Raw genomic sequence first — 12,720 nt, 5'->3', positions numbered from 1 at the left:
GTCATGATTTCAGGGTCATGAGATTGAGCCCTGCATTGGGCTTCAGGCTTGGCAGGGAGTTGGCTTGAAGATTATCTACCTCTGCACTCACCCTACTCGTGTACACACACACACACACTCTCTCTCTCTAATAAATAATTTTAAAAAGGAAAAAGAAAAAAAGTTGAGGTGGCTGGGTGGCTCACTCAGTTAAGTATCTGCATTCAGCTCAGGTCATGATCCACCATCCTGGGATTGAGCCCTATGTGGGGCTCCCTGCTCAACAGAGTGTCTGCTTCTTGCTCTGCCCCTTCCCCCACTCATGCTCTCTCTCTCTCCCTCAAATAAATAAGTAAAAATCTTAAAAAAAAAAAAAAAAAACATAATTGACCAAACCCAACTTTTGACATGAAGAGCATTTAAAAAGAACAATTTCGGGACACCTGGGTGGATCAGTGGTTGAGTGTCTGCCTCTGGCTCAGGTTGTGATCCCAGAGTTCTGGGATCAAGTCCCATAGTGGGCTCCCTGCAGTGAGCCTGCTTCTCCCTCTGTCTCTGCCTCTCTCTGTGTGTCTCTGATGAATAAATAAATAAATAAAATCTTTAGAAAAAGCATCTACTAGATTATTTTCCACAAATTTCTATAAAATAAAAAGATGTAAAAATTCCAAGTCTACTTAAAATGTTACAGAATATAAAACAAAAAAGGAAACTTCAAAGTTCTATGAAATAAGAACACTGGTACCATCACTTATAATAAACTGTATCAAAAGGAAAACTAGAGATAAATTTCAGATGTGAACACTGATTAAAAACTTATACAGAAAATGTTATCAGGGTCCAGAGAAATATAATCGTTGTGACCTTTATTCTTGCAATGCAAAGATAACTCAATATTAGGAAGACTATTATCTGTGTCATAATATTAAAATATTTGTGAAAACAATTATTACCATGGATCCTAAAAAGGCATTTTGCAAAACTAGTATCTTCTTTGACAGAATATGATTAATATGATATAGGTGTATGCTTTCTTAAAAAATGAAAAATATTTCTAATTCAGTCCAAAACCATCTAACCAAAAAGCAGAATGATGCTGTCCATGGAGACATGAGATTCTCTTAAAGTCAAGAAAAAAACCAAGTCCACCATCATTACTGTTATTTAACAATCTTAAAACCAACACAATCATAAAATACAGAAAAGATCAGAATTATAAACTTTGAAAGTAGGACTTAAAATCATCCCTATTTGGAAACTATATGACTGGAGAATATATGTTGGAGGGGGGTGGTCCCCACTGTAATTAACAAATACCACTATAATCAATAAGAAGACTCAGCAAACTATCAGGATTTAACAATATAATTAAGGGAAATGCTTTCATATACACAAACTCATTAAAAGTTAAAATGAAAGAAAAGATCAAATTTCTAGTGGCAAGACAAAGTAGTAAATACTAATAAGCTTAAAAGACTATGAAGAAATGTTTGGATACTCCTGACAAAGAAGACTTAACGCAATATCAATTTTTCCTTTAGTTTAATTTCCTTAGTTAATTTACAATTTAATTTACAAATTTAATATGATCTTCACAAAATAAAAACACATTCGCTGACTCAAAATAATGTATGGAAATTTTTTAAACTTAAAAAAAACCTTTAAAGTCATGAATAAAAGAGCAACAGTAGATTATTAGCAGTTGTAAATAATAAAATTATAAGCTTCAGTAATTAAAATAGTTTAGTATTGGCACATGAATAAACTGTTCAAAACAAATGTCAAAAATAGATCTCATATTAAAAATTAGTATTTGATAAGGTTATCTTCTACCACTAGGAATAAAAGTTCCTGTTAAATAAATGGTTTTGGTACAAAAAATAAGGTCAGATCCACACCAGGGTAAATTACAAATGGTTCCAAGATTTAAATGTAAAAAAATTAGTCTATAAAAGCTCCCAGAAGAAAAAAAAAAATGAGAACTGTTCTATAATCCCAATGTGGAAAAATTCTTCCTAGGGCTCAAAATTCAAAATCCGTAAATAAAAACAGACTAAGACTATATGTGGCAAAAATCGCCACAATGAACATCAAAGGATAAATAAATGATAAACTGGGAATAAAACAAGTTATGCTGCACCTTATCACCCTGATGGATAAAGGATTTTTAAGAACTGAAGGAAAAAAAAAGACAGAAAAATGAGCCAAGGATATGAATAGAGATTTTATGAGAAAATTAAAATCTACAAATGGCTCTTAAACTTAGGAAAACACAGTTATTTCACTCACAATAATGGGAAGGCAGATTATAGGTAAAGTAACAGTGCTCATTTTGGTCACATAGACCAAGAACTGAAGTGATACAGAGGACATTAGCAAAGTCGTTGTGCAAATATGACATGCAAATTCATGCGGCATTCCATTTCAAACAGATAAGATTTTAAAGCATCAATGTGACTAAAATCTGAGTTTTAAAACACACTTGGCAAGTTTGTGGGGAATAGAACTCTCTCATTATCCATTGCTGGTCATGGATAATTCCCATGGAGGGCGATTTTGAAGTATCTAATTCTAAGGTAGATACCTTGTAAGCGACCAATTCTACTTCTAGGAATGTATTCATAGATGTCCGTGACAGAAAATGATGTAAGTATGAAGTTACACACTGCAGTGTGGATTGTAACAAAATTTAGAAATAAATTATCTGTTGATTAGGGACCTTTTAATATATTATGGTATATCCACAGGAGGGAATGTGATACACTGCACACACTGATCTGGAAAAATGGGCAAGATAAAAATTTTTAAGTAAAACACACATATGGTAAAAACACAGATATAGAAGAAGATGTAAAGCACAGGAAAATAATTCATGCATATTTACTTTTACATACACAAAAACCTGTGTAGAAAGACACATAAGAATCGAACACAGTAATGTATGTTAAGGGTGTACTGGGAACTGGGAAAACGAGAAATAGAGTAGGGAGGAGACTTTGTACTATATAGTTTTTTTATATTCTTTGAAGTATGTTTGAAATACATGCCTGAAAAAAATGAAATACATACATGTTATTTTAAAAAGTAATGCATTTAAAGAAGACTGCCAGGGAGTGACGAGAGAAAGACTTTCTCGTTCTGGGTGAGGAGAACATGCCTTGGCAATAGTCCTGAGGGTCAGTGAAAATGCAGATGTACAACAGTTTGTGTAACAAAGGAAGCTCATAATTCTGCTGAAGTTCTCATCTTGCTAAGACTGATAGATCTGCTACTGTGTAATTTGCAAGAAAATATTTAAAAGGCTTGGTAAGAAAGACTCTTCTGGACCATAATATTACCCATTACAATAGAAATTAACAAGAGGTTCATTATTCAACATGTCTTTTGACAAATGACAGAAAATGGTATTGTAGTGCATATATTTCACTTAGATGAGAACTGTGTATAAGGCATACTGTTAGACTGTGAAGCCAGTTCAATGTTGTGCGCTGCTTTCAAGGAGCTTGGATTCTTCAAGGGCAAATATACCAAGTATATAAATACATGTAACTGTAAAATTGGATAGAAAGTGCAAAATGAGAGAAACATAGCATCATGAGTTTTAGAGGAGACAAAGATGGCCACCAGCTGGAGAACAGGAAGTAAAAGATCAAGGGAGATCTGGAATTTAAATGAAGTAACAAGGTCAAAAGGATCTGTGCGGCAAACAGCATTTCAGGTGGACGGTATGAGACAAAGACATGAAGAGAAAAAGAAGACAGGGAAAGGGAAGAACAAATAATTCCACAAGCTTATGAATATGGTATTTGATGATACATCTAATAAGGAGTTAGTATCCAAAATATATAAAGATCTGGGATCCCTGGGTGGCGCAGCGGTTTGGCGCCTGCCTTTGGCCCAGGGCGCGATCCTGGAGACCCAGGATCGAATCCCACATCAGGCTCCCGGTGCATGGAGCCTGCTTCTCCCTCTGCCTATGTCTCTGCCTCTCTCTCTCTCTCTCTGTGACTATCATAAATAAATAAAAATTAAAAAAAAATAAAATAAAATAAAATAAATAAAGGCTGAAGCCTTGATTTAAAAAAAATATATATATATAAAGACCTTATACAACTCAACACCAAAACTCCCCAAATAATCCAATTAAAAATAGGCAGAAGACAGACATTTCTCCAAAGAAGACCTACAGATGGCCAACAGACAGATGGAAAGATGCTCAGCACCAATAATCATCAGCAAAATGCAAATCAAAACCAGAACAAAATATGACCTCACACCCATTGGAATGGCTACAATCAAAAACAAAATAACCAACAAGCATGGGAGAGGATGTGGAGAAAAAGGTATCCTCATGCACTGCTGGTGGGAAACTAAGCTTGTGTAGCCATTCTGAAAAAATCATATGGAGGTTCCTGAAAAAAAAAAAAAAATTATCATATGATCAAGTAATTCCACTACTGGTTATTTTCCCCAAGAGTATGAAAACACTAATTTGAAAAGATATATGCACTTCTATGTTTACTACAGCATTATCAACAATAGCCAAAATATGGAAGCAACTCAAGTGCCCATCAATAGATGAATGAATAAAGAAAATGTGGTGTATATACATATATGTACATAATGGAATATTACTCAGCCATAAAAAAGTCTGAAACTTTGCCATTTGCAACAATATGGATGGATCTAGATGGTATAGTGCTAAGTGAAATAAATCTGAGAAAGACAAATGCCATATGATTTCACTCATATGTGTAATTTAAGAAATAAATGAACAAAGAACAAAAGTGATAAACAGAAAAACACTCTTAAATATGCAGAACAAACTGGTGGTTACCAGAGGAGAGGTGGGTAAGCAGAAGGGTCAAGTATGCAAAGGGGATTAATAGTACCCTTACATGATGAACACCCAGCTATAGAATTGTTGGATCACTATACTGTACACCTGAAACTAATATAACACTGTAGTTAATTATCCTGGAAGTTTTAAAAATTGTAAATTATGGGATCCCTGGGTGGCGCAGTGGTTTGGCGCCTGCCTTTGGCCCAGGGCGCGATCCTGGAGATCCGGGATCGAATCCCACGTCAGGCTCCCGGTGCATGGAGCCTGCTTCTCCCTCTGCCTGTGTCTCTGCCTCTCTCTCTCACTGTGTGCCTATCATGAATAAATAAAAATTAAAAAAAAATTGTAAATTATTTTTTAAAAAGTGTATGGTATTTATAAAGTGGGATCACTGAGCTCAAATTATAAGGCCCTAGATTGAAGGCTATAGAGTTTGGGTTTTACTTCATGAAACTGAGAAGATTCCGGAAAAGCAGGAGAATAGCAGCAACAGCACATAAACCAGCCCCTGAGCAAGGGTGACCTGGAAGTAAGTTTCCAGGATGGTTAGAGTTAAGGGTTGATGATGGAGAAGGGAGAAAAGTAAGAAGATACTGGAGATGTCTAAGTAAGATTTATTAGAATCATGATGGAGAGGACAAGGGAAGAGCTACATGGCACCACGTGGAAGTGTGAGGAAATAATAGGGACTCAATAAATATCTGCTGTATAAATGGATCATTAAATGGATGAATAAGTAATTGAATGAGGCCCAACAGATGGAAGCAAGGAACTCACTTTTATTCTTATTCCTGACTCAAGTTATTAGTCAATTTGCATTCAGTTCTTTCTCCAGAGTCTTCCTCCTGCCTAACACCCTTAGAGGAAAGACAGGACCAACAATCTGTTACTGAGCTGGGAAAGGAAAAATTGTGGCTTTCTTATTAAAGCTTCTGTTCTTCCCTGGTAGTTTTCCCAATCATCTGAGCAAGAAAGAGTGCTTTGTAGAAGGGCGGTGGCTTCAGAGGTTTGCATACTGCAGATTTCTGTTACGGCAGAAGGGAGGTGACATAGCTGTTTTTCATGTAGCCAGGGACTGCTAGTGACTAGATGGGTGTGTTAGACCAAATCAGGAAATGCAGGACAGGATGGACACAGGGCAAGCTGGTTCCTCTGTGATGACAGGATTTAATCCTGGATGTTCTTCAGATATAAATGCTAATATAAATGTCTGAGGAAGGAAGAGAGGAAAGGAGGGTGTTAATAAGAAGGGAGGCATGGGAAAGAGGAAGTAGGAAAGAAGGAAGAAAAGAAGAAATAAGGAAATAAGAAAGGAAGGGAGGGACAGACAGGAAGAAGAAACAAAAGAAGGCAGGAAAAACTAATTGTTTTTATGTTTTTCAAACTTCTCTGTTGGAAGATTTGCGGACCCTTACCCCGACAGTCAAATGACAGAAGCACTATCATTTTTAATTTTACAGATGAATCACCTGGATGATGATTACTATTATTATAATTATTATTACTATTACACCTCAATCCTTCTTATAAATTCAAGCCCTTGGGCAGCAGGTCACTGAGTAATGAAATTGCTTATGACAAAGAAATGCAATTGTGAGAACGTGGACCATTTGGGAAAAGACAGTTTAACTGATAATACAATTTACCTTTGCTTCTTAATTTGACTGATACTGCTATGGGGGAACTGTACTTTTAGCAGTCATTGTCAGACCCCGTTTCTATGGAAATTTTAGACTGCTGTCATTGGATAAAGCCAATGATGCCATGGGAACAACATCCCTGAAAATGGCAAGCCTCTTCTCCAAAAGAGATTTGCCTTTCTCCTGAAATGTGACACAACCCTTCGGCAAATACAAATTCCCTCTGCAGATAAACACCATATAAATCACCCATGTTACAGTCCTTTTCAAAATTACTGTAAAGAATTATATGCCCAAATCATGATTTTCAATTAAAGGAAGAAGAGAAAGGAAAATTACGTAATAATCAAGATGGAGACACGCTGTCTTTATGAACCTAAACTTAGCCATTGAAACCGCACCTCATGTAGAGATGTGTTCCTTATATGGACTTTCCCCTCCTAGTTTACGAGCTGTCCTATTCAGGCAGGGAAACCTTCCCCTCCCCTCAGTAGTTTCCCACATCAAGCTGCCACACCACTCCGACACTGCAGATTCCCCAGTGTTAGGAATCCCCAGCTGTTTGCACATACCTCACCCTTCCATATGCAACTGGCCACTGCTTGGAGGGCTTAGAGCAGAGAGGAACTGTGTGTGATGAAGGTCAGGGCAGGAAAAAGCCTTTCCTTACTGAAATATTTGGTGCATTCGTTCACCTGTAATTTCATTCTAAGCAAATACTTCGAATTCTTCCACAATGCATCCCCACCTGGGTAACCATGGTTTAATATGCAAACTGCATGGGCTCCTGGATATCTCAAGGTTGAGAGGCGATGATACAGAGTCTTGGGGGATGAACTGGAGTGTCTTGTAACCATCCTAGTCTATAAATACCTTTAATAAATGGGAGAGGAGGATGAAGGACCCAAGAAACTGGATGCAGTGGCCACAAAAGCAAGTGGAATCCTAGGTCCTCCTCTAGGCATTTGCCTTCCACCCCGCTAGAGTCTCCATTTTTCTCGGTAGGGGAGGCTTTCTGTGGGAAACTGGTATGAACAGGAGACACATGTATTAGAATACTGCATGGCAAAACACTGCTTGAATCAGCATAATGAAATTACTTGAAGTTTTTTTGAAGGAATAGAGGGGATGTTAGCAGATATTATGGCAAAGCTAAAGCCCTTCAAACCACCCCTTCATGCAACTACTGGCTCTTTGACCATCACATTCCCATTCTTATAAGGTAGATTCTCAGTTCCATTTTGATCTGATTTTTAAAAATCAAAAATAAAGTGTGAATAGCTTAATGTTCCTCAGATACGATGCAAAGGAAGAAAAGATAGGAGTTAAACTAATGTGTCATGAAATAAGACTTTTATGCTTCACTGTTGGGTTCAGGGAGCTCTTAGCATGCTTCAGATGGACTTGTGTGCCTATTTTGTCTGCCTGTCCCAAGAATGCTACTTCTATTTGATGGGTTTATTATTCTATTTTCCAGTGTGAAGAAGATTATGGGGGATAACACTCCTTTGGGCGATGTGTCAAGTGTGGTGATCTCTTCTGTTGTCTGAAGTACTTGTATGAGACTGCTACCCAAAGGTGAATGTTCCAACCTCCCATGGGCCACAGTGAACTATGCCACTCCAAGCAGGAGCTAATGACAAAGACTAGGTATCACAGTTAAGGCAGGGTGTAGGAATCACATGAATGAAGGAGAGTTATATATCAGTAGTCATATGTGGATTCAAACACTGAGAGTCCGTAACGCCCAGACTTTTCCATCAAGTGCTCTGGTCTGTTCACAGGAAAGCTGGTTTTAACTAACATCTATCCTGCTTATTTTCAGACCTGTTTTTTTGGCTCTGCTCTTTTGGAGTTTTGCCTAACTTGCCTAACTTGGAGTTTTATTCTAAAACCCTTTTTCAATTTTTTGTCAGAAGATAAGGCTGTATTTCTTGCTTGACAGAGTAGCATATGTGCCCCACAGCTTCGATGATGCCAGGGGAGAAAACAGCTCTTGTGCCATTCCTAGCTCTCCTCAATGTCACTGCCCTAATAGAGGCACATGTATCTTCTTCAGATTTCTTCTGTCTCCAAAGGTCATAAACACTATGTAGAATCTAATTAAAAGATCCTTCTCAATCCTTGCTTCAGAGGGGGACAAATATGAGTGAACACCGCCACCAGGAAACAATCTATCTTTACCTGCTTTCCAGAATTTGAGCCATAATATTTTGAGATGCTGCTTCCTCAAAGCTGCACTGGCCTTGACACACAAGCCTCCCTGGGTGGCAGTCTTGGGTGGGTAAAAAAGGCTAATCACACTGCATTTCTGTAAAGAAAAATGGGAGCTTTATGCAGCACTAGTCCATGTATCATCACTATTTTCAGGACAAGTGAAATGTCAAGGCTAAAATACCCTCCAGCTATCCATAAAATAATGTAAGCCAGATACACAGTCATGGCAGAGTTTTGAAATACTATTTGATTGATTTTTCCCCATTAGAAAAAAACAAAAAAATATATTTTTCTGCATCACATTTATCAAAAATGGTACTGAATTAAAGGTGAAAATATGGAAGCAGTCTGGTATCCTGTCAAATTTAATCTATGTACAGTAGTCCAATCTATCCCACAGAAATGCACTGTACTGAAATTGGAAAGCTATTTCAGTAAGATGCTTGATTCTTCCTCCTTTAAGATTATTATTTTGCTCTGGATACTTGCATTATTGAAACTAGAGAGAGGGCTATTTGTTTGGCTATTGCTAATCCTGTAAATTACTATTCTGTTGTTCACAAAATGGTCAACTACTACAGATTAAAGATATTTCATTTCCATTTTTTCTATTTTAATGAACTTTTAAAAGATTTACATTTCTCTGTAGTATAGAAGTTCATGGAAATGGAAACACAAGTAATATACAGAGTGAACTGTTTTTGACAAATTAATTGAACCTCAAGTGTTAGTAGTTATTGTTTTAAAAGATGGTAGACCATGTAAAACTTCTTCACCTATGTGTTTAATGGTATCACATATATTTTATTTTTCTGTTATTTTAATCATAGAAGTATGTAGGCTTTTGCTGCCAACACACATTTTGAGCAGTGGTAATGCTCTGTAATTTGAAGTGATTCAAAAAGATTTATTTTCTCAATCAACATTTCATTAACATGCCTACTTGATATTAGCCACTTGTATAGGTTTCAAGAGCCTAATGAGAAGTAAAACATACTTTTTACCTCCACTGAACTCCCAATCTGTAACAATTAGCCTAAGATATTTTGTAATCAAAATTTCCTACAAAGGTTATCATATAACTTTTTAAAAGTTATTTAAAACCACTACAAGTTGGCACCGAACAAAGGCAAAGACTTCAGCACATCTCAAAGAATTTTTCTCTGTATATTCACATATGTAAACAGAGGATAAAAACAAAGAGGCTCAAGCTTTATACTGACTGTGGAAAAAATAATTCTGCAAAGATTTTCACAACATACAGTGACATTAATGTACCTTTTATATTTCCATTTTGGCACTAGAAGAACAAAACCATCGAACCTAAGCAACTTCCTACTTCGACTTTCAAAGACCATGTTCACAAGGTGTAATTAGGAAGCCAGCCGTTTACAGAAAAAAAAAAAAACAACTATATATATATATATATATATATATATGAAGCAAAATAGTGGGAATGGTTTCATGTTCTTGCTTTTTTCCCTTCTCCACTGTTAGATTCCCACTCCCCATTCATGTTCTGGTGCCAGCACTCAGGACCTTGACTTAGAAAAGATTTCCAAATATTATTATAGAACCACATCTTAGCAAATTGAGACCTTTGAGGATAGCCAACAGCTACACTGCTATATGAAAAAATACATAGACTGGATATCAGGAAATAAGCATGCAATTTAGGGTACCCAGATAAACTCACAAGGTCCCTTTGTTTCTTCCACATTAACAAGGAGTTCTCTTTATTGCAGAAGTCATGGTATCCTCAATTAAAAAATATAAAGTGTTCTGTTGGAAGGAATCTTACAGGTAAGTATATCCAATGCACACTTCCCTGTGTTGTAATGAGGGAAGTGAAATCTAGAGAGATTAATTTCAGAGCTGGCAAAGCTGTCCAGGCCTCTATTGTGATGCTTTTCCAGTAGACATAACTCTTAACATCACACTAGAGTATGCAAAGGTATATTTACTGTGAACCTATTGAAATAAGCTGTAAGGAGAGAGGCCTTGCAAGCATGAATGAGTGAATTTATAAAACTGTATTACAGAGTGCTCTTCCAAATTGTATACAGTTCAGATTTCACAAAACTTGGATCCCATCCTGCTAATACGGACATCGCAGAGAGTTTCATATTGTTGTAACTTATTAGGTCCTTATTGCAATTGACTAGAATACATTTCTATGGCAAAGGCCCAGCCTTTTAAGAGAGTCTAGACTGGATCATAAGGGACTTCTCTTTTTTTAAAAGTGTTAATTTCAAGGACTTCTCATTAGAGTTTTCAGTTTCTTCCTGCTTCATAACACCACAGATGCCTATGTGGTGTCTGCCTCTGGCTCAGGTCATGATCTCAGGGTCCTGGGATGGAGCCCTACATTGGGCTCCCTGCTTTGCAGGAATTCTGCTTCTCCCTCTCTCGGCCCCTTCTCTCCAACTCATGCTCTCTCTCTCAAATAAATAAAATCCTTAACCAAAAAAGGTAATCTCGAAATACTGTTCTATAAATCAAGAAAAAAAATATTTCTCTTCTCAACTGTCTATACTTAATATTTAATTTTAGTTCCATGATTGATAATGTGCATTAACAATGAAACACTTTAGGATTAGCACATCACGGTATGATTGGAGTGTAGTATCAACAAAACAACATGAAAAAGGGGTAGCATTCCTTGATATGAATTTTTTTTGAATAAATTAACAAATACAGAAGATTTCCTGTCCAGTTGAAGAAGAAAAATATGTTGATAGGCATATATATACACATATATACAATATACATATATAATAGAAACATTGAAGTGTATATATATATATACATGCACACTAATTAATGTTATCATATGCATTCTAATTATTAATGACATATTCTAAAGGATTTTTTACTTGAGAAAATCATTGAACTTTTGTTTAAGGAGTTTTTTTTTTGTTGTTGTTGTTGTTTTTAGCTCTTTGAGAGTTAAGGAAACTGTTAAACCAATTAAATGTAATCAGATATTATCTACTTATCAATCCCTAGAAAAATGTACTATTTTGGGGGAAACATAATATTTCAGGGGAACAAAAACCTGTTTGAAGTGAAAATATCTATTTTATTCCAAAACAAATCTAATACTGTCTTTGGGTAAAACTCAAATTCACCAGTCTGCAGTCACCCATTCCATAAGAGTAGATTGCTAGAGTTGACTTTTGAGAAATAGCTTCTCACAGCTAAGGTTCTTCAATATATTTTAAATATTCTTGGGGTAGGAGTGTCTATACCCACTTATACTTGGGAAATTTTTTAACTCCCTGAATCCCCTCTTATTCTATCAGAACTAGAACTTTCGCAGTAAAGGTATCCCTTTGCCTTCCCTAATCTAAGATTCTCCAAACATTTTTACCCTTGATGCTGTTTTCTCTGAACAACTGTATATGATAGTAATGGTATTCTATCCAACAAAACTAAAGAAAAACAAAGTTGGAGGATCTCAAGAATTCTTCTCAAGAAGTTCCACAAAATAGATTATCAATGAACATTTGTTTCATGAAAAAAGAGAGACCAATACGCTGTTACAAATTAGCTTAAACATTATGAGAGTCTTCATTTCATTTATATTCTATCTTCTGTATTGTATTTACCGGTAGTGTTGTTAACATGGGTAAATTAGATTTTTCTATTATTTGCCCAGAAAGAGACACTGAACTTTTATCTTGTTTGTAATAAACATGCATAGCCAACAGTAATTGTGTATTCTGAAGGTAATACTAGCCAAGAGAATACTAAATCTACCTAAAATGATGAATATTTTAGTCATGTTCACAAGCACTTTTGCCAACTGTGAAATGATGGATTGCTAATACTACCCTCAAATACTTGAAATTTCTCTAAACAATCAATTTGGATGCTAGTGGGCTTATATCATTATTCTGGTGCCAAATTTAAAGTTGTTAATGAACTTTTATCTCAGATTCTGGAGCTGTCATTGCAAAAAAAAAATTTTAAGACATTTTGTAAGGATTAAATTCTAGTTGCATTAGATTCTGGGAAATATAAACAACACGCTTCTCT

At 36.0% G+C, this 12,720-nt stretch overlaps 2 protein-coding genes across 3 annotated transcripts in view; both read right to left on the bottom strand.

The window, feature by feature from the left end:
• Positions 1-12,720, bottom strand: part of PRR16 (proline rich 16) — a 537,790-nt gene that overhangs the window by 407,794 nt on the left and 117,276 nt on the right. The gene's annotated exons all lie outside the window — the stretch shown is intronic.
• Positions 5,167-12,720, bottom strand: part of LOC144321974 (uncharacterized) — a 215,455-nt gene continuing 207,901 nt past the window's right edge. Inside the window, exons 2-4 of one of the 2 annotated variants that reach the window (XR_013387518.1) lie at positions 8,647-8,773; positions 7,336-7,487; positions 5,167-6,032 (exon numbers count right to left, since the gene is read on the bottom strand). The gene's annotated coding sequence lies outside the window, so the exon portion shown is untranslated. The remainder of the gene's footprint in view (positions 6,033-7,335; positions 7,488-8,646; positions 8,774-12,720) is intronic. The other variant, XR_013387517.1, reaches the window with a different exon arrangement.

Source organism: Canis aureus, chromosome 10, assembly GCF_053574225.1.
Source record: "Canis aureus isolate CA01 chromosome 10, VMU_Caureus_v.1.0, whole genome shotgun sequence".
Classification (NCBI taxonomy): domain Eukaryota; kingdom Metazoa; phylum Chordata; class Mammalia; order Carnivora; family Canidae; genus Canis; species Canis aureus.
This window is presented reverse-complemented; position numbering and strand designations above follow the sequence as displayed.